Below are 27,400 nucleotides of genomic sequence, written 5' to 3' on the forward strand. Positions count from 1 at the left end.
ACTGGGGGCCTTTTAGCCCATTTGTGCCCAGTTTTCTGGAGTCCCATTGTGGAGTAGACTTTGTAATCCTGCCTCTCAGCCCAGTATTTTAAAAAGTTGTGTGCCATATTTGGACCTTTAGGGCCATGGGCCCCGTAAGGGTCACATGTCTTGGGGAAGTGTACAGCGCTCGTTGGTATCAGTGTGGCCATAGCATATAGCGGTCCATGGTATAGGCCGGGTTGTCTTGAGTATAATAGTGGCAAGCAGTGCCTCCTGGTAATGTTTGTGGATGTCTGGCAACACTATCCCACCATCATAACAGTCTTGTATCAGTTGTTTCTTTAGAAAATAATTTATTGTAATTTTATTGGTGGTACAACACAGCCTAAAAGCCCCGCATATTCAAATATAACAGACTTTGAGCAAATCTCAGCAATACCGGTGTTACATAACTTTAAGAACCAGGCACACACCAAATACTACTCCCCGAACCCTACAGGATAAAAGTCCACAGTATAGGAGTGAATAAAGCTGTGGGCTACTATTGTGCCCAAGTCTATATGACCGTACCTCCATCTCAATAAGGGATTCGGAGGGCTGTACAGAGGGCAAGTAAATACCTCTATTATCCAGATTTTGTTATGTTTCTGGGGGCAGCCCCTTGCCTGAAAGACTGCCATTTTTATCCCCATACATCTGTCCATGGCCCACTTCAACCACCCACTGAGGGCGGAGAGACCGCTTATAATGTTGGGCAATTTACCGCTTAGCTAACGTCAACACCAAAAAACAAAAGGTGTCATGGCACTTCCTCAATGATCGTTCTTCCGAAAGTCCTCAAACAAATACAGAATGAACACAGAGCAAGTCCTGCTCTTGATTTGGGGATGAAATTAATTGATAATTTTCTCATAGTCTCTAAAATGACTAGTTCTAATGTAAAAGGTGAAGCAGCATCTTTGGCTATACGCCAGAGACTTACCGCTGTGGCAGTAGCAGACCGTGAATATGAGTTGCCTACAATTATTATTAATGAATATACATCATTAGGACACAATAATTTAGGGACCAGGCCTTCAGTACCACCACTTGGCAAGCCTGATACTGACAAGGATGCCAGACCATCCTGTGAGTTGCTAAAAAATACATGGGATGAATCCAAACAGCAACAGAAAGGTAAACCTTGTGGAGGTTCTCAATCCTCAGAGTCCTCTGAGAGAAGATACGGTTTTCAAGATCGCACTAAAACCAAGACTCCAGAAAGGCATAAGGTTCCTGATACACGTTCTCCTTGTTCCTTTCAGGATCTGTCTGACCAGCAGTACGACAGAGGAGGACATTTTGAATGTAGACAAGGAGAGTACATGAAAGAGTACGTGAAACCACAAAGGGAGACATGCCTCCTCCATATCAATCCCCTTTTTTCAGAAAAAGAAAGTTGTGGCCTTGACTGCTAAATGTCACAGATGGTGAGAACCCTCCCCCTGGACAGGAATTGGGCCGTGACTCTCCGAAGTCTACCGGCCCAGTCCCCGGGTGAGTACCATGTAGCAGTTTGCCTATATTTTCTGCTGTTGTGCCATGGAAGTTGGGTGGCTTTCCCCCATTGCCCTGATGCCTCCCCCTTTCTTGGCCCTTCTTTGGGACTTGCAGCAATGCCGTCCTGTTGGAACCTGCTCTTTTCTGGCACTTTCTTAGTGTACGTTGGCTCCCTGTAGCTGTTGCTGTATGGTGGGATCCTGCAAGGGTCGTGGGTAGTGCAGGGGTGGTTTTCAGCAGGGTACCAAGGAATCCTTGAGTGCTCCGCGGTTTTGTCCCCTTTTGGGGACAGCAAACTGGTACATGAGGATATTTGTGAGTTATTGTGGTCCCTCGCCCTTTCTTTGCCTGGTTTTAGGGCTGCGACCGTGCTGTCCTGTACACCCATGTCCTTGTCTGATTTCTGATGTTGAGCTGCATTGGTCTAGTTCATCCCTGGTTGGGTGTCCGCCCGGGGTTGCCACCTACTTTAGTGTTTGTTTCCCCTGCAGTGACACCGTTGTGTGATGTTCTTCTTTTTTAGGCTCTCCATTGGCCATCCCAGCCTATGGCCATACCACCCTGAAAGCACCTGCTCTTGTCTGATCTCAGAAGTTAAGGTGAGTCCACCTTGTTTCCACTTGCTCTCTTCGCCTCTCAGGGGTTCAGCAGGTTCACGTTTGGTTCCTTCCTGGATTGGTGTCCCCCTGGAGATTCTGGTTCTGAATGATATGAGTTGCCTGGGCGCTTGGTTGGGGTACTCCTGGTGTGGCTGTGTTTGTGACTGGCTGAGTTGTTGGGTTCATGCTGGCTCTGGGGTGTGTTCCTCCTGGCATTTTCTTCCACCCATCCTTTTTGGGGTATGTGCTGCTTCTGGACTGGCCCTGTGGTCTCAGGGGTGGTGTCCTATGGTCTCTGGCTTGTGTGGTCTGAGCCTGTGGGTGGCTGGTCCCTTTGCGCTCTGGTCCTCGTCCTTGCAGGGGTGGGGTGGTCCTGCTGCTTGTGGCCTTGGCCCGTGGTTTCAGCTGAGATGGCCTTTGCCTAGGCGACTGCTCCTGTCTTCCCTGCGTGTCCTCCGTGGATCCATTCCCGATGGTGGTGTCAGTCATTCGGAATTCGCCGCCCCCTCCTTCGGGGGTGCAGTCACATTTTGTTTGCTATGCCCATTTGGGTGCCTGCCCATCTTGCTGCTGGTTTCCCGGTGCTTGCCGCTATGGTTTTGGTGGGGTATTTTGCTTCTGACTACTCTGTTTCCTCCGGTTCCTGCGCTGTTGTCCCTCTGCCAGCGGCTCTGTTTTCTGGGTCTTCCCTGTTGTGCCTCTTTGTACTTTGGGTTGCCCTGGTCTCAGTAGCATCTGCGGTTCGGCTTGCCTGCCCGTGCTGGTCTAGCCTTTTGTGTCTGGCCCCAGCTCAGTTAAGGTCTGGGTCTGGTGGTTTCCACTCCTTTGCATTTCCTTTGGTGGGGCACTGTTGCTGGCCTTGTTTCCTGTGGGGTGTTGGGCTTCACAGGGTTCTAGTATCTCTTTCCTGTCCTTTCCAGTTCAGTTGGGGCTAAGGTCTGGCTACCTGGTCCTCTTGGTTGGTCTTTCGGCATCTTGTTTTCTTTTGGGTGCTGTGGATGCACCCTTCCGGCATTCTTGTGTGTGCCTTGGCCTTTGCCTTTTGGCCTCTCCCTGGGCCGCCGCCCTGGCTCCTTCTCCTGTGCTGGGTGCTTGGCGGTTGTCCTGTGCAGGCGCTGGTGGTTGCTGTATGTTTCTGCCCTGGGGCCTGGTTTTCCTCTGTGAGTTTTGTAGAAGTGTCCTCTGGGCTCTCTGGTGGGCTGAGTCCGTATGGTGGGGGGGGCTGGTGGTTGGTCAGTGCTGCCCCCTTCCTGGTTTGGTCTGTGTGGCCTAGCCCTTGGTTGGTCCTTTGGGTTTGTGCCTTGCCTTGTTGGCAGTATTAACAACAGGGGGTACCCGGTAAACCAAGCGGCATCTGGGTGAATATAGCTAATTAAAGAAAAGAGGATGCCACGGTATTTACTTCAGAAAAATGATTTATAAAGACAAACACTACTAATTATCTGTCTTATCACAACATAAGTTGTATGATATCTATCTGTCATCAAATGTAACGTTCATCTACTGGTTATTATCAACAACTTAACAAAAAAATACAGAAACAACAAACAAATTGATTCGTAATTTGTTCTTAAAGATCCTTCTTCATTTTATACATCATAAATATAAATCAGTAAGACAAGCAATATTTAATCTTGTGTGAAAATACTTATCAAAATTCAGAAGACAAATTATTTACTTCAAGATCCACGAAGTAAAATATCATGTTATTGTGGACCCTTAATCCAAGCGAATGTAAGCAGCCCAATAGTTTGTTTCAAGGAAAATACTGGCAATGTCTTTTCCAGGCCTAATTTCCTTTCGAGGCACCAAAATAACAAGGAGCATATGAAGCGAAAAAAATGTTTTTAAGGCCTCAAATCAATATAATGCTCCTGAGGATTATATCCAAGCGATATCCAAGTCAAAAAAGGTGTCGAAATTAGTGTTAAATGTCGACGCGTTTCGGCCTGTCAAACAGTTGCAGGCCTCATCAGGACAAAGGGCAACACAAACATCATACAAGTAATCCAAAAGATAATTCTCAAATAGATTTCGGCTATGATGGTCAGAGGCTGTCGATGTAATTCCGGAGTTAACAGGTTAAAGCCAGGAACAACTCCTTTTAAATGAGCAACCTGTGTCTATCCACCTTTCGTAAGGATCCCCATCAATCCAATTACCTGCATTCGTATGGAGATCTAAACAACCCCAATATTCGGAAGTAAACCAGAGTCTTCAAATCCTCGGCGTTTATCCAAGCTAATTGTTGGCAGGCCATTTCCTCTTTCTTTTTGGGTTGGTCTCTGGTGGGAATTCCCTATGGTGTTGGGGTTCGTCCTGTGGTTGGTTCTTTTCGCCCTTCATGCCTGGTTGAGGTGGGGGCTGTGGTGTGTTCCCTTTCTTCCCCTCGTCTTTCTTTGGGGTTGCTTGGATGTCTGTTTGGCTTTTGAAGCTTCCCTTCTGTTCTGGCTTGGGCTCGCTCTGTGTCTGTTCTGTTGAGAGGTCGGTGTGGCTCCCTGTTGGTGGTGGGCTTGTCAGCCTTTTGTCCAGTGGGCGCCCTTGTCGGTTTTTCGTGTCCTGTTGGAGCCTCATCATTTCTGGTCCTCTGGGTGCTGGTTGCTTCAGCCCTTGCTTCTATTCTGAGGCTTTGCTTTTGGGGTATTGGTGGGGTGCCTCCTTTTCGGCCCTAGTTTCTTTACCTTGACGTCTTTATGGCATGCGCTGTTCTGCTTGGCGGTTTGGGGTTTGCCTTTAATGGGGTCTGGGTGCCTGTTTCTCATTTGTCTGGTTGGCGGCCTTTTTGGTGTCCCTGTTGCCTCCTGCTTTCCAGGGTCCCAGTATCCTGACCTTGGTTGTGTCCCTGTTGGCCTGTTCCTAGCTTGCTTGTGAGTTTGGCCTCTTGGGTCTTCTTTTTTGTGTGGCCTCCTCACTGTCCTTCGGTTGTTGGTGGCCTCTGGTGGTTTCTTGGCAGGTTCTCCTCCTTCCTTGGTGGTCCGGAGCTTCATAGTGTGTGTTTACTTTTCTCAAGTGGTAGCGCTGTGGGTTTTTCTAGTTTTTTCACAGTGGTCGTTTCCTGCTTGTTTTGGGCGAGTCTGACCCTACGTTTGGTAGGGTGCTTTCCAGGCTGTGTGCTCTGCCTGTGGTTTCCTGCAGTGCTCCCTTTTGCTTCTCTTGGGTTGCTGCTTTTGGCGTGGTTTCCTGGGTGTGCTTGAGGGTATTTGTAGGCCAGGTTTATGGCTTTGGTATTCTCCACTTGTCATGAATGGGATGAAGACAGGAGGGACCCAGGGGTAATGCCCTATCACTTACCGGTAATCTTCATTACTCCTTATGCCATTGTCCTCGTCCAATTCATTACGCCCTGCCCTCCCTCCTGGATGGTTGGCCTTCCTGTTGAGGGCTTTGTAGTTCAGGCGGAATGCTGAGTAAGTACTGCTTATGTACTCCTATTGGGAGGGGTTGGGGCTAGGGCATCAGCATTCCTCTGTTCATTTTTTGCTGTTGGGAGATGATTATATCCACTTGTCGTGAATGGGACGAGGACAATAGGACCATGAGTAATGAAGATTACTAGTAAGTAATAGGGCATCATTCTTCTCCATATCTGCCCGAGGGCAACTCTGTTGTGGAAAGCATGAACCATGACTTAAAACAGTCCTTAATAGCTAGAGTATTAGGTACTGAGAGTAGTTGGTTGAACCATCTCTGTTGGGTTCAGTGAGATCTTAACAACCTCCCTATCTTTGGGTGGGAGGACCCCATATAAAGAGCTTTTGGCATCAAGATGTATGTTCCAGACCATGACCATCTAAACATTGTGGTGGCTGCCGCAACATTTGAGGTAGATAACCACTGTGCTGCCTTGCAGGAGCTACAAAAGATATGTGACACTCAATCAAGCAAATACTTTCCAGCATCTTCTTTTCCAACTGCTGATATACTGACTATGGTTACAGGTGGCTTCCAAAATTTGTAGATCTCTTTCAAGGGAAGGTGGTGATTAAAAAAGTTTGGTCCATCCTACGGTGCTCCTGATTCAGTCCTTGGCTTACAAGGTACAAAAACTGTAATCTTGCCACCACTTCGTGGTTCTAAGGACAAACCATTTGTCTCCATTAAACATGTCAAACTACGGCATGGTTTGTTATAAACAAGGGAACCCCATAAGGTAGAACCTGGGGTAAAGAGATACTTTTAAAAGAACAATGGTTCGAGGTAGGCCTTATGAGGTCCTTAGAAGAGAGTAGAACAAAAGCGAATATTTAATAAGTCGCTAGGGAGCAAAAGTAGTAGGTACAGGTAGGAGTTTTTATTTTACTCTTTTTTCTTAAGGATATACATAAATAATTATACTGTATTGCAGGTGCTCAAGTGAATAGTACGGTGCAGGACGTGACATAAGTGATCAAAGTGAACGGACTGTCACACAACAACAACAAGGATAAAAACACAACAATTATATACAATAGAACGAGTGAAATTCCTTGGGTAGGTCGACGGCGTTTCGATCTATATAGCTTTAGATCATCATCAGGACAGATGAGCCTCCTGAAACTGTAAGAATTTCAATTACACTTTGTTTCCTACATGTATGCTTAACTGGCATTCCTACATGTGTGCTTTAACTCGCATTGGTTTTTGGTGCTCCCGGGAAAATAAAAGTTTTGCATGCACATGTTCTTATGTTTCCACATGCGCGTTTGGTGAAGAATTAAAATAAAGGAGGTGTATGGTTTAACCTCACCTTAGTGCGTGGCGCTTATTTAATCAAAAGTTATATATAAGAGCGCATGCATTATTCGAAGCAATTAATTTGCAGCAAATTTAAACTATACCTTGCCGATGAATTTGGGCAAGGATGGTTTTTTGTACAGTACAGCTGATTGGATGTCGCTGTTCTCAAGAGAATCTGCAGGTAATGTAAAATATTTTTAGACATCGGTTGAACTTGGTAACTATAATTATATACTAAAGAATTATAGTTATTTGGTTGGTCTAGGGTTTTAAAACAGTATCTGGTGATTCTGAGCAAGTTAAAAAAGAGGGGGACTGAAAATTAACCATATTTACTCGCAGGTATAAACACTTACACTGCTGTTAATGAGTTTGGGTCTCTCAATGGGGTGATTCAAGTAGCGCTCAGTCACTTCTACTTAGACGAGGGTCCTACTTGAACTTGTAGAGTGAGAAAAAGTAATTAGGACCTTTAAAATGCTGTTAATCACAGCTAAGATAAAGAGGACAGGGCTACTTACTTGGAAAGGTTTAAAACGAGTTTAAACAGAATTAGTGTAGGGGGGGTTCCGTTAGCGCATTCGTCGCTATGGCACTAGGAAGATATTGGCGCCTGAAACTACAGAAAACACGTTTGTCAGTGCGTGGCTAAAATTAAACGAGATTCAGTATGCTAAGCGTGGCCCCGTGGTCGGCGGTACACTTACTTAATCTTGGCAGTTCGGCGTAGCAGGAAAGGGGGGTCCGAGTACCTCTCTCGCAGTTGCTCACAACTGTGTGGACGCCAATGCCTCCATTATTAGCGTGTAGGAATTATTGCGCGCGCAGACACAGTAGTGTGTCGAGACGGAGCATGCGCGGTAAGGACTATTGGGAGCATGCGCTGGGGGTTAGTGTTGGACTTGGGCACATGCGTGAAAGGATAGGTGTTAATAAATGAATTTACAACCTAGGGGTTTGATGTTAGCGCGGGGGTATTAGTCATTACGGGCCAAAATTAAACCGTTCTAAGTGGGAACTTAATATATTATATTATATTAGTAGATGCAATAAACATAACCATAAGTAAACACTGTTAAGAAATTTTTTTTGAAAAGAACATTCAATTGCCGCTTTCATGAAGATGCAGATGCACCTTGGTCAGTGGATAAACAGAATACATGGCTTAATGGATTCACAGAAAACTTCACTTGGTGTGGTTCAGGTGCACATGTTCCATTCATCAAGTGAATTGAGTCCTTTCTCAATGGTTTTACAATAAAAAATCCATTTACATTCCAACCGATTTAGTATTGTCTGTTGATTGCCTCCTCTGGCATTTGGCATCAGTTTGTCAATAACCTGCCACCTCATGTCGTTTTCAGAATGTCCCAGTTCGAGGTAGTGTTCCACCAATGGAGCCGTTGTCACTTTACATCGGATCCTACTCCTGTGTTGGGATATTCTTGTCTTTATCTGTTGAGTCGTCTGTCCGATGTATAGTAGTTTGCATGGACACTCAATACTGTAAATCACATTTTTTGAATTGCAATTTGTGAAAAAATTTAGAGTGTGCTTAAAACTTCCATACTCGAATACTTTAGTGTTGGTGGTGAATTCGCATGCCATGCACTTATTACATTTAAAATGCCCTAAGACTCGTGGCAGATTCAATCTGGTTTCAATTGTGTTATGAACGATTGGGTTGCTGGCTGCTCTCACTAGATGGTCTTTCAGGTTACGACCTCTTTTGAATGATAAAAGGGGGAGCCCGGTGTTTAGCTCTAAAGTATCTAGTACATTCCAATGTTTCTTGATCATTTTCGTGAGTTTGTTACTAGCTGTATTAAAAGTGGTAACACAGGTAATTTTAGATAAGGTTTTTTTGGGGTGAGGTTCAAGTAAATATTCTCTGTGTGTGTACCAGGCCCTTTTCATGGCCCTTCTTACAAGTTTTCTTGGATAGCCTCTTGCAGTTAGTTTTTTGCAGAGAACTTCTGCTTCAGTAAAAAAATCGGTTTTATATTTGCAATTTCTCCTGATTCTCAGGAATTGACCATAGGGTAATCCATCCCTCAGAGCCCTGGGGTGTGCACTATGGTATTGTAGGAGGGTATTACGTTCCGTGGGTTTACGGAACAGTGTGGTGTACAATTGTTCTTCTTCACATTTAATGGTCACATCTAGGTAGTCGATTTGGTGTCTGTTGTATGAGTGGGTGAATTTAAGGTCTGTTTGGTTGGTGTTAAGCCATATGCAGAAATTGTCTAGTGATTCTTCATCACCGCTCCAGATCATGAGGACATCATCGATGTATCGATGCCATGACTTTATTTGATTGCGGAAGGGATTTGTGTTATTGAGGATGACGTTAGTTTCTATGTCATCCACGAAAAGAATCGCAAAATTGGGGGCAAAAATCGCCCCCATGGAAGTGCCCTTACACTGCCTATAGAAGGTGTCTTTGAATAAGAAATAGTTTTTGGTTAGGGATATTTCCAGAAGGTTTATTATGAATTCCGTGGGGACTTGATGTGGTGCCGGACGATTGTCCAGATGTTTTTTGATTACGCTAATTCCTTTGTCCTGGGGGATGTTGGTGTATAGTGACTCTATGTCTAGAGTCACTAGGATCTAACTATCGGGATGGAATGGGTGTGACTCAATGAGATTGATCAGGTGTGTAGTATCCTTAACATACGTGGCAGTGTCTTGGACCATGTCTCGGATAAAAAAATCAATATATTTTCCCAGGGGTTCTACAACAGACCCGCAACCTGAGAGTATTGGTCTTCCAGGGGGTCGTTCCGTATCCTTGTGAACTTTAGGCAATGTGTAAAGTACAGGGGTGCGTGGGTTTTTATTATTTAGGAATAAGAATTCATTCTTACTCAGAAATCCTGATTCAAGTGCTTCTTGGGTGACATTAAGGATTGTTTCACTTATATTCTTAATGGGGTTGCCTCTTAGTTGTTCGTAGTGATCTTTGTTATTGATCTGGCGCAAAATTTCATTTTCATAGGAGGTGCGGTCTTGGATGGCTATTCCGCCGCCCTCGTCACATGGTTTTATGACAATGTCATTGTTTTGTTTAAGTGTAATCAGGTTATTTCTCTCCTCTTTGCTGATGTTGTAGGGTGTGAATCTATAGCTGTCCTTTATTTTGTCCAGATCGCGTAACACTAAGTGTTCGAAGGTAAGCACTTCTGGCGGCATGGTTCCACTAGATGGACGGAATGTGGAGGGTGGGCGTAAGCCTGTAGTGTCATTTCTATTTGGTCCCTCGCGGTTTTTAAAGAAAGTTTGCAGTCTTACTTTTCTGAAAAATTACATGATTTCAGCTTGGATATTGAACCAGTTTGGTTTCTCAGCAATTACAAATGATAAACCTCTGCTAAGAAGGGCTATATCTGTTGAATTCAGTTGATGTTGGGACAAATTAAATATCGGTATTGTTTCTGGATTAGTATTAGTTGCTGGTTCCATGTCTAGTATTGGTAGCCCCATTGGTAAAATATGTTCCTGGTCTGGCGTTCCCCCGGAGGGAAGTTGTATCTGGGTTTGGGTCGTGTCTTCCCTCTCCCTCTCCCCCGAGGAGGGTCTGTGTGCCTCGACTGGCCTCTCCCTAAAAAATGGGGATTTGTACCAGTGGAGGTACCAGGGCCTTCTGAACCCTCCGAGCCTTCTGATTCTGCTGAGGATTCAGAGAATGTTACTGGTGCTCGGTTTCTGAACCGGCCCCACGAACCAGTAGGAACTCTTTGCTGGTCTGGAGGACCCGCAGTGAAATAATCCTCCCGAAGGTACGGGTAGGTTTTTTCTTTATTATATAGCGACGAATGCGCTAACGGAACCCCCCCCTACACTAATTCTGTTTAAACTCGTTTTAAACCTTTCCAAGTAAGTAGCCCTGTCCTCTTTATCTTAGCTGTGATTAACAGCATTTTAAAGGTCTTAATTACTTTTTCTCACTCTACAAGTTCAAGTAGGACCCTCGTCTAAGTAGAAGTGACTGAGCGCTACTTGAATCACCCCATTGAGAGACCCAAACTCATTAACAGCAGTGTAAGTGTTTATACCTGCGAGTAAATATGGTTAATTTTCAGCCCCCCTCTTTTTTAACTTGCTCAGAATCACCAGATACTGTTTTAAAACCCTAGACCAACCCAATAACTATAATTCTTTAGTATATAATTATAGTTACCAAGTTCAACCGATGTCTAAAAATATTTTACATTACCTGCAGATTCTCTTGAGAACAGCGACATCCAATCAGCTGTACTGTACAAAAAACCATCCTTGCCCAAATTCATCGGCAAGGTATAGTTTAAATTTGCTGCAAATTAATTGCTTCGAATAATGCATGCGCTCTTATATATAACTTTTGATTAAATAAGCGCCACGCACTAAGGTGAGGTTAAACCATACACCTCCTTTATTTTAATTCTTCACCAAACGCGCATGTGGAAACATAAGAACATGTGCATGCAAAACTTTTATTTTCCCGGGAGCACCAAAAACCAATGCGAGTTAAAGCACACATGTAGGAATGCCAGTTAAGCATACATGTAGGAAACAAAGTGTAATTGAAATTCTTACAGTTTCAGGAGGCTCATCTGTCCTGATGATGATCTAAAGCTATATAGATCGAAACGCCGTCGCCCTACCCAAGGAATTTCACTCGTTCTATTGTATATAATTGTTGTGTTTTTATCCTTGTTGTTGTTGTGTGACAGTCCGTTCACTTTGATCACTTATGTCACGTCCTGCACCGTACTATTCACTTGAGCACCTGCAATACAGTATAATTATTTATGTATATCCTTAAGAAAAAAGAGTAAAATAAAAACTCCTACCTGTACCTACTACTTTTGCTCCCTAGCGACTTATTAAATATTCGCTTTTGTTCTACTCTCTTCTAAGGACCTCATAAGGCCTACCTCGAACCATTGTTCTTTTAAAAGTAAACTACGGCATGGGGCTTATAGTCCATAGTAGGGGGAGGGTCTGGAGGCTGAGACCTCTGCCAACACCATGACCAAATGAATATTTGTTTCTCTTATTGCGAATTCTACAGCGAATGTTGTTTATGCTGATCCACAGTTGGCAAATCCCTTAGGTTGGATTTTCAGAGTCCTACTACTGAATCCCAACCCCCGGTTTTCAACTAAGTACTTCAGGGTACTATATGGGGCTTTTTGGTTAGAACTTACCCGCATATTATTCGTTTGGCACCCACACTTGTTGGGACAGAGGGATAGCTTGGGGGCTCAACAGGAACTCGCCGCTTTTGGCCGCCATATTGGGTTGGGCTTTAGGAGGTCTACACCATCTCTAGGCGCCATCTTGTGTGAGGGGACAGTGGCTTGCCCTCACAGGATTCTCGCGACACTTCGGTATATAAGATGACCACCTCTCTAGCGCGCAGCGTTGGCGCGCAGCAGGCGCGACGTAGGTGCGTCAGAGGTAAGCCCGTTTGCGCCCGTTCGCGCAACGGGCGCACCTAGGGCCTGCAATTCTGCCCATTCGACTAGCCCACGCATAGTATATTCCAGGGCATATCTTCTGCACTTCAGGCCTGACCTGCCCTCATGCTCTCAGCAGGCTGCTCCTTTGGATAAGCCGGAGCAGCTTTTATGTGGACTACTTAACGTCCGGTCCCTCTGTAAGCACCATATGGAGATTGTCTTTCTCATTGAGTCCTGTGGACTCGATGTGCTTTTCCTTACGGAAACATGGACTCGGGCGGACAGTGAATTAGAACTGGGCCGGGCCTGCCCTCCGGGCTATAAAATCAGGCATACTCCTCGCCTGAAGAACAGAGAGGGCAGCATAGGTTTTATCTTCCGGGAAACCTTAACACTTTTTTAGTTACAGATCAAGGAGGTACCGGGCTTTGAGCTCATGGGTTTCTCCTTTAAAGGACAGGAGAAAACGTTACATTCAGGGGTTCTTTGTTATAGACCACCGGGTAATGTTCCATCTACTTTGCCGGATTTTATTGACCTCATTTATGATCTCTCCAATTCTCATAATAGACTGCTAGTACTGGGAGATTTCAATCTGTGGCCAAAAGGGCCTTTGGATTCTGCCTATAATGATCTCTGCCAGGCTTGTAGCAATATTCTGCTGCAACAGCTGGTTCTCTCTGCCACTCACCAGAAAGGTCATGCTCTGGACCTGGTTTTTGCTGACGCCCAGCATGTAGTGGTGAATGACATCATGTCCCAATGCTGGACGGATCATGCGCTTGTTTCCTTTCATCTTTATTTACCAGCGGTTCCCCTGAGTGACACAGGGTTGAGACATACCAAAATCGGCAGACCTTGGTCTAGACTCCTAAAATCTCCAGTCCTGACTTCTCTCCTCCCTGAAGGATTTACACTAGGAAGTGGTGTTGATGAAAGCTACGCCAGTCTATGTCAGCAGATATCCAACTCCTTGGACAAGGTGGTCCCATTGCGCAGATCAAGGGACAGACAGAACCGTGCTATGCCTTGGTATACCACCGACCTCTTGCAGCTTAAGCTGAGATGCAAGCGGGCAGAGGGGGCGTGGAGGAAGCACTATCTAGATGCAACAAAAGTCACCTTTAGGCTAGCATTACAGGAATACAAAGCACAGATCAAGCGTGCTAAAGCAGTCTACCTGGAGGATATGTTAAACCAGGCGACTAACAAGTCACAGACTCTGTTCAAGATTGTGAATGATCTTTCCCACCCGGCTGGAACCATGAATAATATTCCAGTCTCACAGGCCTTATGTGATTCTCTGGCAGCCGCCTTTGAGGATAAGATCATCACGATTCTGAGCGGACTTGCTGGGGGGGCTTCGCCCCTGTCGGTCCCTTCTGACAACCTATCTAGTCGGGCTGCTCCAGGGGGTCTCCCATGCTGCTCTCAGTTGGGAGCTCCGGAAGAACCTTCCAGTCGACCCCTGCCGAGTTGCTCTCCCCTCGGCTTGGGAGCTCCGGAAGAGTCCTCCAGTCGAACCCAGCTGAGTCGCTCTTCTCTCAGTCTGGGAGCTCCGGAAGAACCTTCAAGTCGACCCTAGCTGAGCTGTTCTCCTCTCAGCGTGGGAGCTCTGGAAGAATCTTCCAGTCGACCCCAGCTCAGCTGTTGGCCTCTCAGCTTGGGAGCTCTAGAGGAACCTTCCAGTCAACCCCAGCTGAGCTATCCTTCTCTTAGCTTGGAAGCTTCGGGAGTACCATCCAATCGTCCCCAGCTGAGTTGCCCCTCCTCTAGCCTGGAGGCTCCCAGTCGATCCCGGCGGAACTGCTCCCCCCTTAGTCCGGGAGCTTCGGGCGAACTCTCGAATCGATCTCAGCTGAGTCGCTTCTTTCTTTCTCCTTTTGAGTAGTTTTGTAAATTGGCACAGACTGTGTCATCAGGCTCTCCGCTGGATCCTCTTCCGCACAAATTCTGTAAATTATTCCAGGAAGAACTCTTTTATCCTCTGTATTCCATCTGTCATCAGTCGCTTGTCACTGCGACAGTTCCGGAGAGCTGGAAGTTGGCGGTGGTCTCTCCCCTCCTGAAGAAGCCTACACTTGACCCCACCTCTCTGTAAAATAAATTACAGGCCCATTTCCTTGCTCCCTTTTCCGGTTAAGATCTTGGTGAAGTTGGTTACCCGTTCTCTATCCAGTTTCCTAGAGGATAACACCTGGCTGGATGTGGCTCAGTTTGGGTTCCGGCCAGCGCATGGGACGGAGTCTGCGCTGGTGGCCGTGCTAGACAATCTTCGTTCGCGGGTCGACACAGGTCGGGCAGCCTTTTTAGTGCTGCTCGACATGTTGGCCACGTTCGACACGTTCAGCCACTCCACCCTCATTGAGAGACTGGAGGAGATCGGGGTTACGGGGCTGGCCAGGGACTGGTTAGTCTCATACCTCAACAACAGGCAGCAGGTGGTGGCTTTGCCGCCTTTTAAGTTGGATGTGCGGAAAGTTGGGCAGGGGGTGCCGCAGGGCTCGGCCATCAGCCCTTTACTATTCAATCTGTACCTCCGCCCTCTGATCCAATTGATAAAATCCTTCGGTATCTCTGTGTTTAATTACGCCGACAATACCCAATTGGTCTTTTCCTTGGACGGCAAAGACGCTGTCTCCTTAGAGACATTTCACCGCTGTATGACTGCCACATCGAACTGGCTGCGCTCCAACTCCCTCCAGTTTAACGGATCAAAAACGGAGGTGCTGTACTGCTCCAATGACCATGTCCCGCGCTCACTACCGGATGATTTCTGGCCCTCTTCCTTTACGGGGGCAGTGACTGCAGCAGAGTCTGCTCGAAATCTGGGGGTCATGTTTGGCCCCAACCTATAACTGGACCTTTTCGTTAACAAAACCGTAGCCACTTGCATGATGCTGCTTCGGATGTTGCGTAAAGTCCTACCACTGCTCCCAGCGCAGGCTAGGCCAGAGGTAGTGCGGGGTATAATCCTTAGCAGATTGGATTATTGCAACACACTGTTTCTGGAGGCGCCTAGAATGCTGGTGGGTAAGCTGCAGCGGGTCCAAAATAAGCTGGCACTTTCTCGACCGCGCGCTGCCTCTTCCACCATGGCACTACAGGATCTACACTGGCTGCCTGTTCATCAGCGGATCCTTTTTAAAGCATCCTGCCTGGTTTTTAGAGCTGTACATGGACAGGGCCCAGTCTTGCTGCAGAACTTATTCTCTTGGTATTCCACATCTCGGAGCCTATGCTCCTCCTCTGCATGTCTGGAAACGGTCCCCAGAGTTCAGAGGACAAGGATGAGAGGTCGGTCGTTTAGCTTTGCAGCCGCTAGACTCTGGAACTCTTTTCCACTCTTGCTAAGGAGTCAGGGTGAATTCCTAGCATTCAAGAAAGGGCTGAAAACCCATCTGTTTCCAAGAGTAGTATGAGCTCTGCATCAGTGGTTTCGGCTTGCTGAGTCAAAGCGCCAGGATACCCTCTGGGTGGCAGTGCAGCGCTATATAAGTATGCAAATACATACATACATATATGGATCAAGATGATTTGGGGGGCGTGGCTTGGATGCCGAGGAGGTAGGCAGCGTAAGCCCGGAGCTCCGCGCCCGATCCCGAATATCATCCTGATTCTCTGATCGAACCCCAGCGAAACTGGGTAACTTCAGAATCTAAAGGCGTCACGGAGGGTATGGCGCTCACAGCGGACGACCTAAGGCTGTTCCCGGCCCAATACTTTGAGTTTGAAAGTTCGCTTCGGGCGTGAAGACATTGAACTAAGATGGCGTCCTCGGCCTGAGACAAAGGAACGACGGGGACACGAGGCCGGACTCCTCTGCTACCCTGCTGCTAATGGTACTGGTTGAGTCGACAAGTCCTTCTTGACTCACTCGGTGGCCTCGAGCGAACTTTACTCGCACTGACGCGAGTAGTTGGTCTTCGGGACGTTAGATGAGTGCACCGAGGAGGCGACAATATGGCGACGGCCCTGTAACGTTGGCCCCGGCCCTTTGAGCACTACTGGCATCGGACGGTGTCAACGACTCAACGGCTCATCGGAAGCGCCAGTCCCAGGAGGCGACTTCATCCTAAGTGCCTGGAGGGGGACTCACGGTGCGGAGCACAGCAGGCCTATCGGCGCCTATTGGCAGAGGAATTTCCTAGTGGTGACGCCCTGCGGAGTGAAGATGGGGAAGCCGAAAGGGAAGGGGGATGGCGCGACCGACACTGAGGCTGCGGAAGGAGCGGATCGTGACCAGTCGGCTCTTCAACGCATGCAAGACCGTATATTGGAGGCCATCTCCACCACAAAAGATGCCCTGCAGCAGGACATAGCACAAGTGGCGACGGGCCTGGGCCTCCTGAAAGCAGATCACGACAAGCTTAAGGACAGAGTAAAATCTGTAGAAATTACTGTTCAAGAGTTGGCCCCGGACCATACAGCGGTGAAGGCACAGATGGCGAATGTGCTAGATCGGTTGAAGGTGCTGGAGAGAAGGGCCGAGGATGCGGAAAACCGGAACAGGCGCAATAACGTTCGCCTCGTAGGCCTGCCGGAAAAAATTGAAGGCAATGATATGGTGGGTTATCTCGACAACTGGTTACGAACTGAGGTGGCACCGGAGGGATTGTCCCCTTTCTTCTCCCTAGAACGGGCCCATAGGGTGCCAGCTCGGCCGCCAGCCCCGGGCCTCCCACCCCGCCCGGTGGTGTTCAAGTTGCTCCACTACAGAGACAGAGACTGGCTGTTACAGAGGGCGAGGGAAGCAGGGCCTTTTCAGGTGGATAAAAACAGGGTCACCATGTTCCCGGATTATACATTTGAGACTCAGAGGCTCAGGGCCAACTTCCTGTCCCTCAAGCGTGAGCTCCGTGGTGAGGGCATAAAATATTCCCTGCTCTTCCCAGCGAAGTTGAGAGTGGTGGTGGATGAAAAATCACTCTTCTTTACATCCTCGGCGGATGCCTGGGCCTGGTGGGACACTTACAAAGCGGGAACAGATGGCGCTAAGGCCAGGGCGGAGGAGGCTAGAGTGGCACAGCCGATCAGGAAATCCCAACGGATCCGAAAGAATCGCCGGAGGACTGGCAGACCTTCTGTATCACAAACAGAGACGGAGAGACAGGCGGCCCTGCAGGCAGTCGTGAATTTATCTAGCGCAGCCAGGAGCCAGTCCGGGAAGGGCACAGACTCTGAGGAACCAGGCACGGGGTCGGAGACGGGACTCTCGGAATTTGGTAGAGCCAAAGGCCCTATAGTGACGCCACAAACTTCTGGGGAGATCCTTGAGGCATGATACGCTGGACGGAGGGAGCGGCCTGCTGGTCAGACCCTGGGGCGCTGAGCCCGTGGGCGCAGAATAATGTTATTTGGGGTTTCGTGATTCTGTACTGAGGGGTTTGTGGGGCAGAATGTGCGGGATTGATTTGCTTTAACGAACCTTTCGACATCGATCCGCGCCCTACTGGCCCTTACGGTCATCGCAGTGGAGACTGCGAACGCTAGTGCCTTTCCTTGAGGGGTAGTTGGGTGTGACAGTTTGGATGGGGGTACTTCCATTTGTGGGGGCCTGTCCTGGGGGGTGGGAACCGAGAGTAGTTGGGGTTGCTCCGGTTGTTGTTTTTGTTTGGGGGGGGGTTTCTTCTGTTCGGAGTGGGTGGGGTGCACAGTACGTGGTTGGCAAACGCGCGTGGTCGATGATTTCTATTGTTTTGTCGGTGTGTGCGAAGGGCGATGGCTAGTACGGGGGCTTTGAAATGTGTGACCTGGAATGTGCGGGGTATGCAGACTATGGCACGTAGACACAAGGTGCGTACCTCAAGCGTAGGGGTGTGCATATAGCGTTCTTGCAAGAGACACATCTCAACAAGCAGGAAGGGATTGCGCTGCAGAGGCGGTGGAGGGGGCAGTTATTTAACACAACGTATTCAGCCTTTGCAAGGGGGACGCTGATTTGGATACGTGCGGGGGTCCCCTTCCAAGTCACTAAAATGTTGGTAGACCCCGAGGGCAGATATGTAGCGGTGGAGGGGAGGCTGAGGGGCAGGGTGGTGTCCCTCTGCAGCGTGTATGCTCCCAATGTGGATTTACCCTCATTTTTATCCACACTCTCGGGCAAACTGGCGAGTTATCTAGCAGGGCCAGTGCTCATGGGGGGGGATTTTAACTCGGTGGTAGATGTAGTTTTGGACAGATCCCATCCCCCGCTGCGCGCGTCCCCAGCACATAGGGTGGCCAAGCGCAGGCTAGAGTGGCAGGAGAGTTGGGCTCTCAGAGATGCTTGGAGGACACTGCACCCCACCACTAGGGACTACTCCTTTCACTCGCATTTGCATGACCTGCATGTTAGGTTGGACGCTTTTCTGTGCTCATCACATATGCTCCCCACGGTGGGTGGGGCGGAGTATTTGGCTCGGACGATGTCGGACCACAATCCTTTGTTGTTGTCCCTGAACTGGATGGTGGAAGTTAACTGTGTGCCAACATGGCGACTGCAACCTGACACCCTGGATGACTTGCTTTTCAGGGAGGCCCTTGGGGAACGCATAGAACGTTACTTTGAGGAGAATAGCGGCTCTGCCTCCACTAGGGCGGTGGAGTGGGACGCGTTTAAAGTGGTGGTACGGGGGCACTGTATTGGGAACGTTGCGGGGGCCCGCAAGACTTTGATGGATGATCTTGAGAAGGCGGAAAAGCGGCTGAGGGGCCGCCCGAATCACCCTGAGCTACAGGAGGGGCTTAGTGGTGCCAGGGAGGCGCTAGCGGTGGAGCTGGAGCGGCTGCGTAGCTTTGACCATAAAACATACATGACGAAGGCGCATGCGGAAGGTGATAAGGCGGGGTCAATGCTGGCGTGGCTTGCCAACCCAGTCAGGCGGGGCATGCCGATCATGATGATCCAGGAGGTGGGGGAGGAGCCCTGCCATACCCAAGCCGGGATACTGGACAGGTTCCGAGCGTACTATGAAGGTCTATACGAGAGCGGAGAGTCGGGCGGGGCGGATGAGCTGGGCGCCTTTCTGGAAGGGTTACAGCTACCGCAATTGGAGGAATCGGAGGCAGAGGAGTTGGGTCGGCCCATCACGGTCGGGGAGATAGGGTGTGCAGTAAAGCAGATGGCCAGAAATAAAACTCCGGGGCTTGACGGCCTCCCGATTGAGTTTTACAGCAAATATTTGGAGTACCTTGCCCCGCAACTGCTATCAGTTTATAACGAAGCGCAATCGCGAGGTCGGCTCCCGGGTTCCATGTGTGAAGCCCTCATGATCCCGTTGTTAAAACCGGGCAGGGAGGGAGCGGCTCTGTCCTCTTATCGTCCGTTGTCCATGCTCACAACGGACTCTAAGGTCCTGAGTAAAATCCTAGCGAATAGACTACTGGTCCACATGACTAGACTTGTTCATAAGGATCAGTGCGGCTTTATCCCTACACGTAACACCACTCACAATATTCGCAGGCTTACAAGATTGCTGGGGGCCCACTGGCCGGATTCCATCACTCCATTGGTACTCTCCATTGACATCGAGAAGGCCTTCGATAGTCTTGAGTGGGGATATTTGTATGAGGCGATGCGGCGCTTCGGGCTGGGGGACGGATATATTAACTGGACCAAAGTCCTGTATACTGATGCGGTCGCTAGAGTCCGGGTTGGCTCACTGATTTCGAAGCAGTGCCCTGTGCGTCGAGGCACTAGGCAGGGGTGTTCCCTCTCTCCCCTCCTGTTTGCCCTGGCAATGGAACCCTTTGCTGTGGAGGCCAGATCGAGCCACCAGTACGCCGGATTGATGTATAGGGACAGGCCGCATCTCATTTCGTCGTATGCGGATGACCTATTGATGTTCTTAGCAGACGCGGACGCAGAGCTCCTAGGGGCGAGACGGCTGCTGGAGCGGTTTGGGCGACTGTCGGGCCTGAAGGTTAATTGGCCTAAATCCTGTTTATTCCCCTTGAGACCGGGAGAACCGTGCCCTCTCACGGCGCAGGAACTCCGGTGGGAACCGCATTGTTTGCATTATCTAGGAGTCTACATCTACCATACCCCGGCGGATATGCTGGACGGTAATATCACCCGTTGTATTACCGCCCTGAGAGGGAGTATGGATTTTTGGTCCACTCTTCCGCTATCTCTGGCTGGTCGGATCTCCCTGCTTAAGATGGTGGCTCTGCCCAGGCTGCTGTGTTACTTTAGGACGCTTCCGGTGTGGATCCCGAGCTCTGTTTTTCGGCGCCTGAGGTCCCTGGTCATAGCGTTTCTCTGGGGCACAGGGAGGAGGCGCATCGCTCTGGACACCCTTCTGCGACCCAAGGATGAGGGAGGCTTGGCGGTGCCTGATTTTGAAGAGTACTACCTAGCAGCACAATTGCAGGTTTTCACCCAGGAGGTCGCGAAGGTATATAGAGGCCCGGAGCATGCTAGAGACGAGGGTACTCCGCGGCATGTGCTGGCATATATAACACTGCACCAGAGGCTCTTGGTCAGGGACCTGACAGTGGAGGAACAGACGTTCCGACTCTGCTGGAATCGGGCGCGCAAACGAGCGGGGATCTGCCTTATGTATGCTCCTGAAATTCCGTTGGGGATGGTTACGGCCCTCCCTCATGGAGGGGACTGGTCGCGGCTGCTGGGCTGGGAAGAGGCTGGGGTCCAGATGCTGGGCGACTTGTACGAGGATGGGGTGCTACTCCCGTTTCAGGAACTGCAAGAGCGGTTCGACCTGCCGAGGGGCGACTACCTGTTGCATGCGGCGGTCACGGGCGCTATGCAGGATCATTGGGGAGAAGGATTGCAGGAACCAGGGACCTCCATGGCTTGTCAATATACGATGATGGCAGCCGGAACCTTTAAGGCTGTCACCTGTTTATACTCCAGAATGTTGCGAGAGGCTTTGCAGCCGCTAGCATGCATTGAAGGCCAAGTGGGAGTTGGACCTTCAAATGGAGATCCCTGATGCGACCTGGGGTCAGCTGCTGCGACGGGCGCGGAAAAGTTCGAGAAATGCCAGGTTTCAGCTAATCCATTTCTACATCATCCATAGGGCGTACCTCACTCCGGGGAAAATACGGCAATACTTTGGGGTGGAACAGGCCGCCTGCCCCAGATGCAATACAGTTGGAGCAGACTTGGGTCACATGTTGTGGGATTGCCCTGCCCTGGGAGATTACTGGCAAGAGATTGGGAGGACCCTCAACAGAGTAACGGATAGAGACGTTCAGTACACCAAGGCAGTGGGGGTCCTACATTGGTTTCCGCACACGTCTAAGAATAAAAACACCAGCAAATTCGTAGATTTGGGGCTGATCCTTGCTAAGCGGGAGATCACGAGAAATTGGAAATCAAAAATGGGACCCACATATAAACGGTGGTATGGTGAATGTCTGCGGTGGGCGGCGTGTGAGAGCACCTTGAGGTACCAGGTGGCTTGGAGAACGAATGATGAGAAGGCTATGGAGAGGGCGACTGCATGGGAATTGTTGGTACAGGCGCTCCGAGATGACGCTGACGAAGAGCATGAGGAGATGGAGGAATTGGGTACTGCCAACCCCGCCACCTTACCGGGGGACACACCTTAGCGAATGTATAAAACCTTCCTGCTACACACCAGACTTTCTTTTCAGTAGTAATTTTGTATAGCAGGGCCACGGGTGGGGGGGGACGTTTGGAATTGTTGGGGTGTTGAGGGGTAGATGTTTGATAGGGGTGGGGGAGGGGTGAAAATCACAAAAGCAACCCACTTTTTCTTGCAACAATGACTTCAGACAATGTAAGACACAGCAAGGAATGAACCACGGGTGAAGGCTGAACTGTCCTCGGTATGGGGACATGCCACTCAGGACGGGGGACGACGATCACTGTATTTTCTTGCTATGATTTCTGATTGCACTATGACCTCAATGTCTGTACATTTATATTGGTGATGCAATAAAAACGATGTTACAAAAAAAAAAATGGATCAAGATGATTTTTCTTCTGCTTTGCATCCACCTCCATCACAGATTTGAGTTTTAATTTCATGGTTCAAACACACTTTCGTAGTCCTGCCTTGGATAAAAGTCTGGATCATATTATCCTTGGTTTTCCTGTTTATGTGGATTGGATTTGTGACTTTTTACCTGTTAATCAATGGCCATTACCTACCAGAACGTTCTGTTACGAACTGGGTGATGGGGTGTTAACACCCCATTCTTCTTCGCATAAACTGCCTCATTAACATTTCCGTTGTTCCAGTCACTGATGGGATTGTTTGGGATAAAGTTCCTTTCAACATATTTGGCCCTACAGATACGTTGCAGATACCATATGTGTTTAAAGTTTTTATAGGTGATGTAATAGCGCAGGGGTTACATTCAGATGATTGGGATGTTGAAACTGTACATTCTATGCTTTCAGAGCTGTAGTATTATATTGATGTTGAAAAAGAGGACCTATACCTTAATACTGCTAACTATGCTGATATGTTATATTATTATCAATGTGGACATCCTTTTTTACACAGAACCAGTAGTCAACATCCAAAGTATTTTACATGCTATGACTCTTTAGAACCCAAGTCCTATTATTATAAACTAGTTCCAACCCCACCATGAAAATACATGCTTACACAGACCAAACTCATATACACAGCTTTATTTGTTAATGAGTTAGCCCTTAAAGGCTTTGATTACTGAAAAAATGCAATTGATTTTAATCGATCGAGGGAGCAAAATCTTGGTAGGTGCAAGGAACGGAAAGCGTGTTTCGAGCATGCTTAATTCTCACACAAAAGATCTTCTTGAATGATACCATACAGTAGAGTAAGTGCCTGTGTCTTGCAAAATTTAAAGAAATGAATCTCCCAACAATTCCCTCTATTGCCCGCTTTGATAATTGGCAAAATTTGACAAATTACACTGAAGAACAACTAAACTGCATGGTGCAGAATGGTACATTCAATTCCAGGATTTGAGGTCCTAACAGATGGTTATAGTGGCCAGTAGACATTAATGGTTGTCATTGTTGATTTCTTAACTCCACCCCTGGGTTGAAATCAAGCAGACCTGATCCCCGATATTAAAACTCACAATATTCTGGTATTGTTACCACCTATTCAGTGGGAAGGTTGTGCCAACAATGGTTGGAACATTCCACACTGTCTTCAGTGAATCAACATCTTTCTCTCCTATCTGAGGGCATGAATTTATCAGATTTTATTTTAGGTCCCAGATCTCCATGTTTTAAAAGATGTATATATGCTACCTATAATGAGATGTGGAAATTATCCCAGATGCTGCACGTTTAACCCCTTCTGTGCTCATGATGAGCTCAGCTCGTCATGAGGCACAGTGCTTGTGTGCTCATGACAAGCTGAGCTCGTCATGACCACACCCGTTTCTATTATGGTCCAGCACCTCAGGCAAATATCTCAAGCAGCCAAGGTGTTAAGACAAATTGATCAAGATAATTTGGATAAAGTGCTTGCTGTTGTTAATGATAGTATTAATAAGTTGTTTTTTCATATCTATAATTAAATAACATTGTATCATCTGTTATTGATAGTATGCAAAGTAATCTGTCAACGTTATGTAATGAGCAATGAGCAAAGTCAGCTTAGATCTATCATGCAGTTTAGCTGGACTCTTCAAACACTTAAGAATGGGTGCGTACCATGGTTCTACCTGAATTTCAGTTGTTTATTTATAACTTTCAATTTAACACGCAAACAACAACAGATGATGATCAAAGATGCAACTTACACAATGCTGCATTTAGAAAAAATGTATTACATTCTATTCACTATAGCTGAAACACCCTCAGTTGTCTGGTTAACTTACAGCGTCATTTCTTTGCCTATCTCAACATTTCAGTTCACTGCTTGCATGAAACATTTTCCCATTGGTAGATATGAACCCCTTGGGGGTTCATACACGAATTATGGTCACTTCCCTTTACATGTCATTGCGAAAAGGCTGGCAGGAATGTTTTCCTTACTGGAGAAGAATGTAACTCTTCTGTTGGAAATTCACTCATTTGCAAACATATTAAAATTCACGGCACATGAAATCAGCAACAAATTTGACATGCTATTTAAAAAGAATTTCAGTTCTGCAAATTCTTTCCCTTATTTGAGCCTTTCAAATGGGCGTTAATTAATGTTAGCAGTCAAGATTTCTGTGAAATGAGAGCTGGAGTCCCCTATATTTCGTTTGTTTCCCAGCTCATCAATTGTTGCACTCTGTTTTGTTTCCCACTCCACATTGAATTGTAGATAGCTTTTTGTGGCTTTCTATTCCAACTTTGAAGATAGACTTTAACAAGCTTAGCAGCCTTAAATCATTATTGTTTCATCACGAAGAATCTCTCACAACTGCTCATGAAATCTTTGAATTGCAGGTCGCTAGAACTTCTGGTGAAATACAGTCATTGTTAAATACAAACTTTCCCCTGCATTCGGTGAATTAGTGCATCACATTTTAATGCCTCTAGTATAGCTAGTCTCGCACACTTTTTTTGAGGTTGTCAGCTCAGGCCTCATCGGTTCTTTCCAAACTGGTTTGGGAATAATACTCGCTTTTATCCATTCCATTTTTTTATGTGAATTCTGAGAATTTCCACTGCTGTTAGTCCTCATTTGCGGCATAATCATCTTGTTTCTACTTATCTAAAATAAATGCTCCTTTCGTGGGCCCTCTGGGACTACAACCTGCTCCAGTACTATCAAGAGTGTATGCTTCAGATTTTTGGGAATATTTCTACTGCAGGGGCTGGATCTTGACTAGTCCTTAGCATTCCGGCCTGCCTGGTTTACCTGTGTACAACCTGTCTAACACTGCCGCTAGTTCCCCTTTGACTGGGCACTATATATTTGCCTGGCTTCGCAGACACCCGCTGACTTGGACATTGAACTGCTAATGAGTCCCCTAATGACCCATTTCCAGGACTGTCCCCTGGGTTTGCGATTTCTCCACAATGCAAAGTTTGAGTCACTCATGTGCGAGGGAATATAGTCATCGGCACATGGATCACGGAATGGAGGGTCAACTAACACTGATGCAGGTTGCCCAATAATTATTACAGCATCTGCAGGGATTGAGGATCATGTCTGTCCCTTGGACCTTGTAACTTGGGCTGTTAATCAATCATCATTTGCGGAGTCGGACTCCTTCATGGAGTCCTAAGCCTATGAATTGGTGAGTGACACAATAGATAACTCCAAAAGCACCATGATTTTTCTAAAATGGCATTTCCTTATTGAACGATTTCAGAACTTTGCTTTTACAACCTATGTTTTGAATTTGTTTATCTTTCAATTATATTGTATCTTTTTGTGCTATTGGCGTGACCAAATGGAATGTGTTGTGAGTTTCCTGCATGGCCCATTGTAGTTTTCTCTATGTTAGCCTAATCGTGCGCATTGTAGGCCGCTTTTATTTTTGAACATGTTACTACATAAGACGCTTGTCTTTGTGCCACATTATATTTTCACATAGAACCTGCACATTTTATTCTTTTCCTGGGAGTTAGTCTGAACACACTAGACAAGGTCAAACAACAATGACCCTTGTTTCTCAGGTCAGACACTAGTATTTAGACATAACAAGAAAATGCACTGCTGTTTGTGAACACACACAACTTGCCGTGTGACAGAGAACAAGGGTTCTGAAAAACAGACACTGAGCAAAAGTCCTGAAGCAAGAGTGTTGCATCAGCTGTGATGTAGAACATCCACCTTTCTTTGCTAAGGTACGGGGTCCACCACTATTCCCAGAGAGCTATAATCTATAATCATTTAGCTTCAGTAAAAAAGTGGGCGGGGGAGTAGGCTAATTTGTTTTATAATATGACAGGGCATTTTAGGGTCTCTGGTTTGTTGACCATGCTAATGATATTTGTGGTATGCATTTGCTTTCTAATTGTTGAGCAAATACTTCATCTTATAGTACAACAGTCTAAATAAATATTATAAACTCCCTTCATGTCTCTAGTTTATCGAATTGTGGAAAAAGAGTGAGAGAGCAAAAAGGTGTGTCATGTTTCCGTAATCCCTGAGAGGGTCTGGACTGCTGTGTTCTAGGGTGCCAATTCAATTGCTTCTCTGGCAAGATTAGGAGAGCAAGTGAAGCACTATAGCTAGTCTGACTCAGGATCATGAGGTAGTATGGAAACTCAGTACCCACATGCTGAGGTATCAGGGTCCCAAGCATAGTTCTGTTCCTAAGCAGAACCCGAGCAACAAAGCCAGGACTTGAAACACAGAATGAGATGTCCACCCTTCTTCCACCAAGTTGATTTCAACACAATAATGCTGGGATATCCAAAGTAAATCGAGGAAGGCCAGTTCCATACAAGATGTTCAGGATACCCACTGCCTACGTTACTGCCTTCAATGTACACTTATTGCATGTGCAGTTATTTTAAATGGCTATCCTGAAAGTCACAATACTACATGACTGTAAATGCTCAGGTTGGCTTCTATGATGAATAAACAGTGCACACCTTTTATCACTCAAAATATATAAAGCCGGATGTGAAAAATAGGCCATAACCAAATAGTGAAAAGGCTCCATGGAGATGAAATTGTCCTGGAAAAGATTGCAGAAGTTTGTCAGTGCAAGGTGTAACCAGTTCTAGGCAGTCCTGCTGATTTAGGAGGTGTGATGGGTGCTGGACTGTCTCATGCTAGTCTTGTGTAGGGGCTGGCCCAGCAGCTGCTCCAATGAGGCGCAGAGACTACAGAGAGAACACATTTCAAATACAGGTGGCACAGATAGGATAATTAAAAAAACACAGGCATTTGTAGAAGAAAACAGAAAAAGAGTTATGGATCTCTCAGGCCAGACTCATGCTAAGCCTGCTCAAAGGGACCCACATCACCCCACAACTCAGTAACCTCCACTGGCTCCCCGTCCTGAAAAGATGCCAATTCAAAATATTGACACACGCATAAAAGGCCCTACATGACCTAGGACTAGCATACATCAACTAATGCCTGAACTTCCACCAACCATCCAGAGACCGTCGCTCCACCTTCATCTCCCTCGCACAGACACAGCACATCCCCTAAAGTCACAGCAGAGGCCGGTCCTTCTCTTACTGCGCCGCTAAGTCCTGGAAGGGCCTTCCTCTCCAATTTCGAACATCACCCTCACTGGCAG

At 47.3% G+C, this 27,400-nt stretch overlaps 1 protein-coding gene across 1 annotated transcript in view; it reads right to left on the bottom strand.

Annotated features, from left to right (window-relative positions):
* Positions 1-27,400, bottom strand: part of LOC147734736 (aldo-keto reductase family 1 member B1-like) — a 286,968-nt gene that overhangs the window by 250,569 nt on the left and 8,999 nt on the right. The window lies entirely within an intron of this gene.

Source organism: Lissotriton vulgaris, chromosome 1_2 (genome assembly GCF_964263255.1).
Source record: "Lissotriton vulgaris chromosome 1_2, aLisVul1.2, whole genome shotgun sequence".
NCBI lineage: Eukaryota > Metazoa > Chordata > Amphibia > Caudata > Salamandridae > Lissotriton > Lissotriton vulgaris.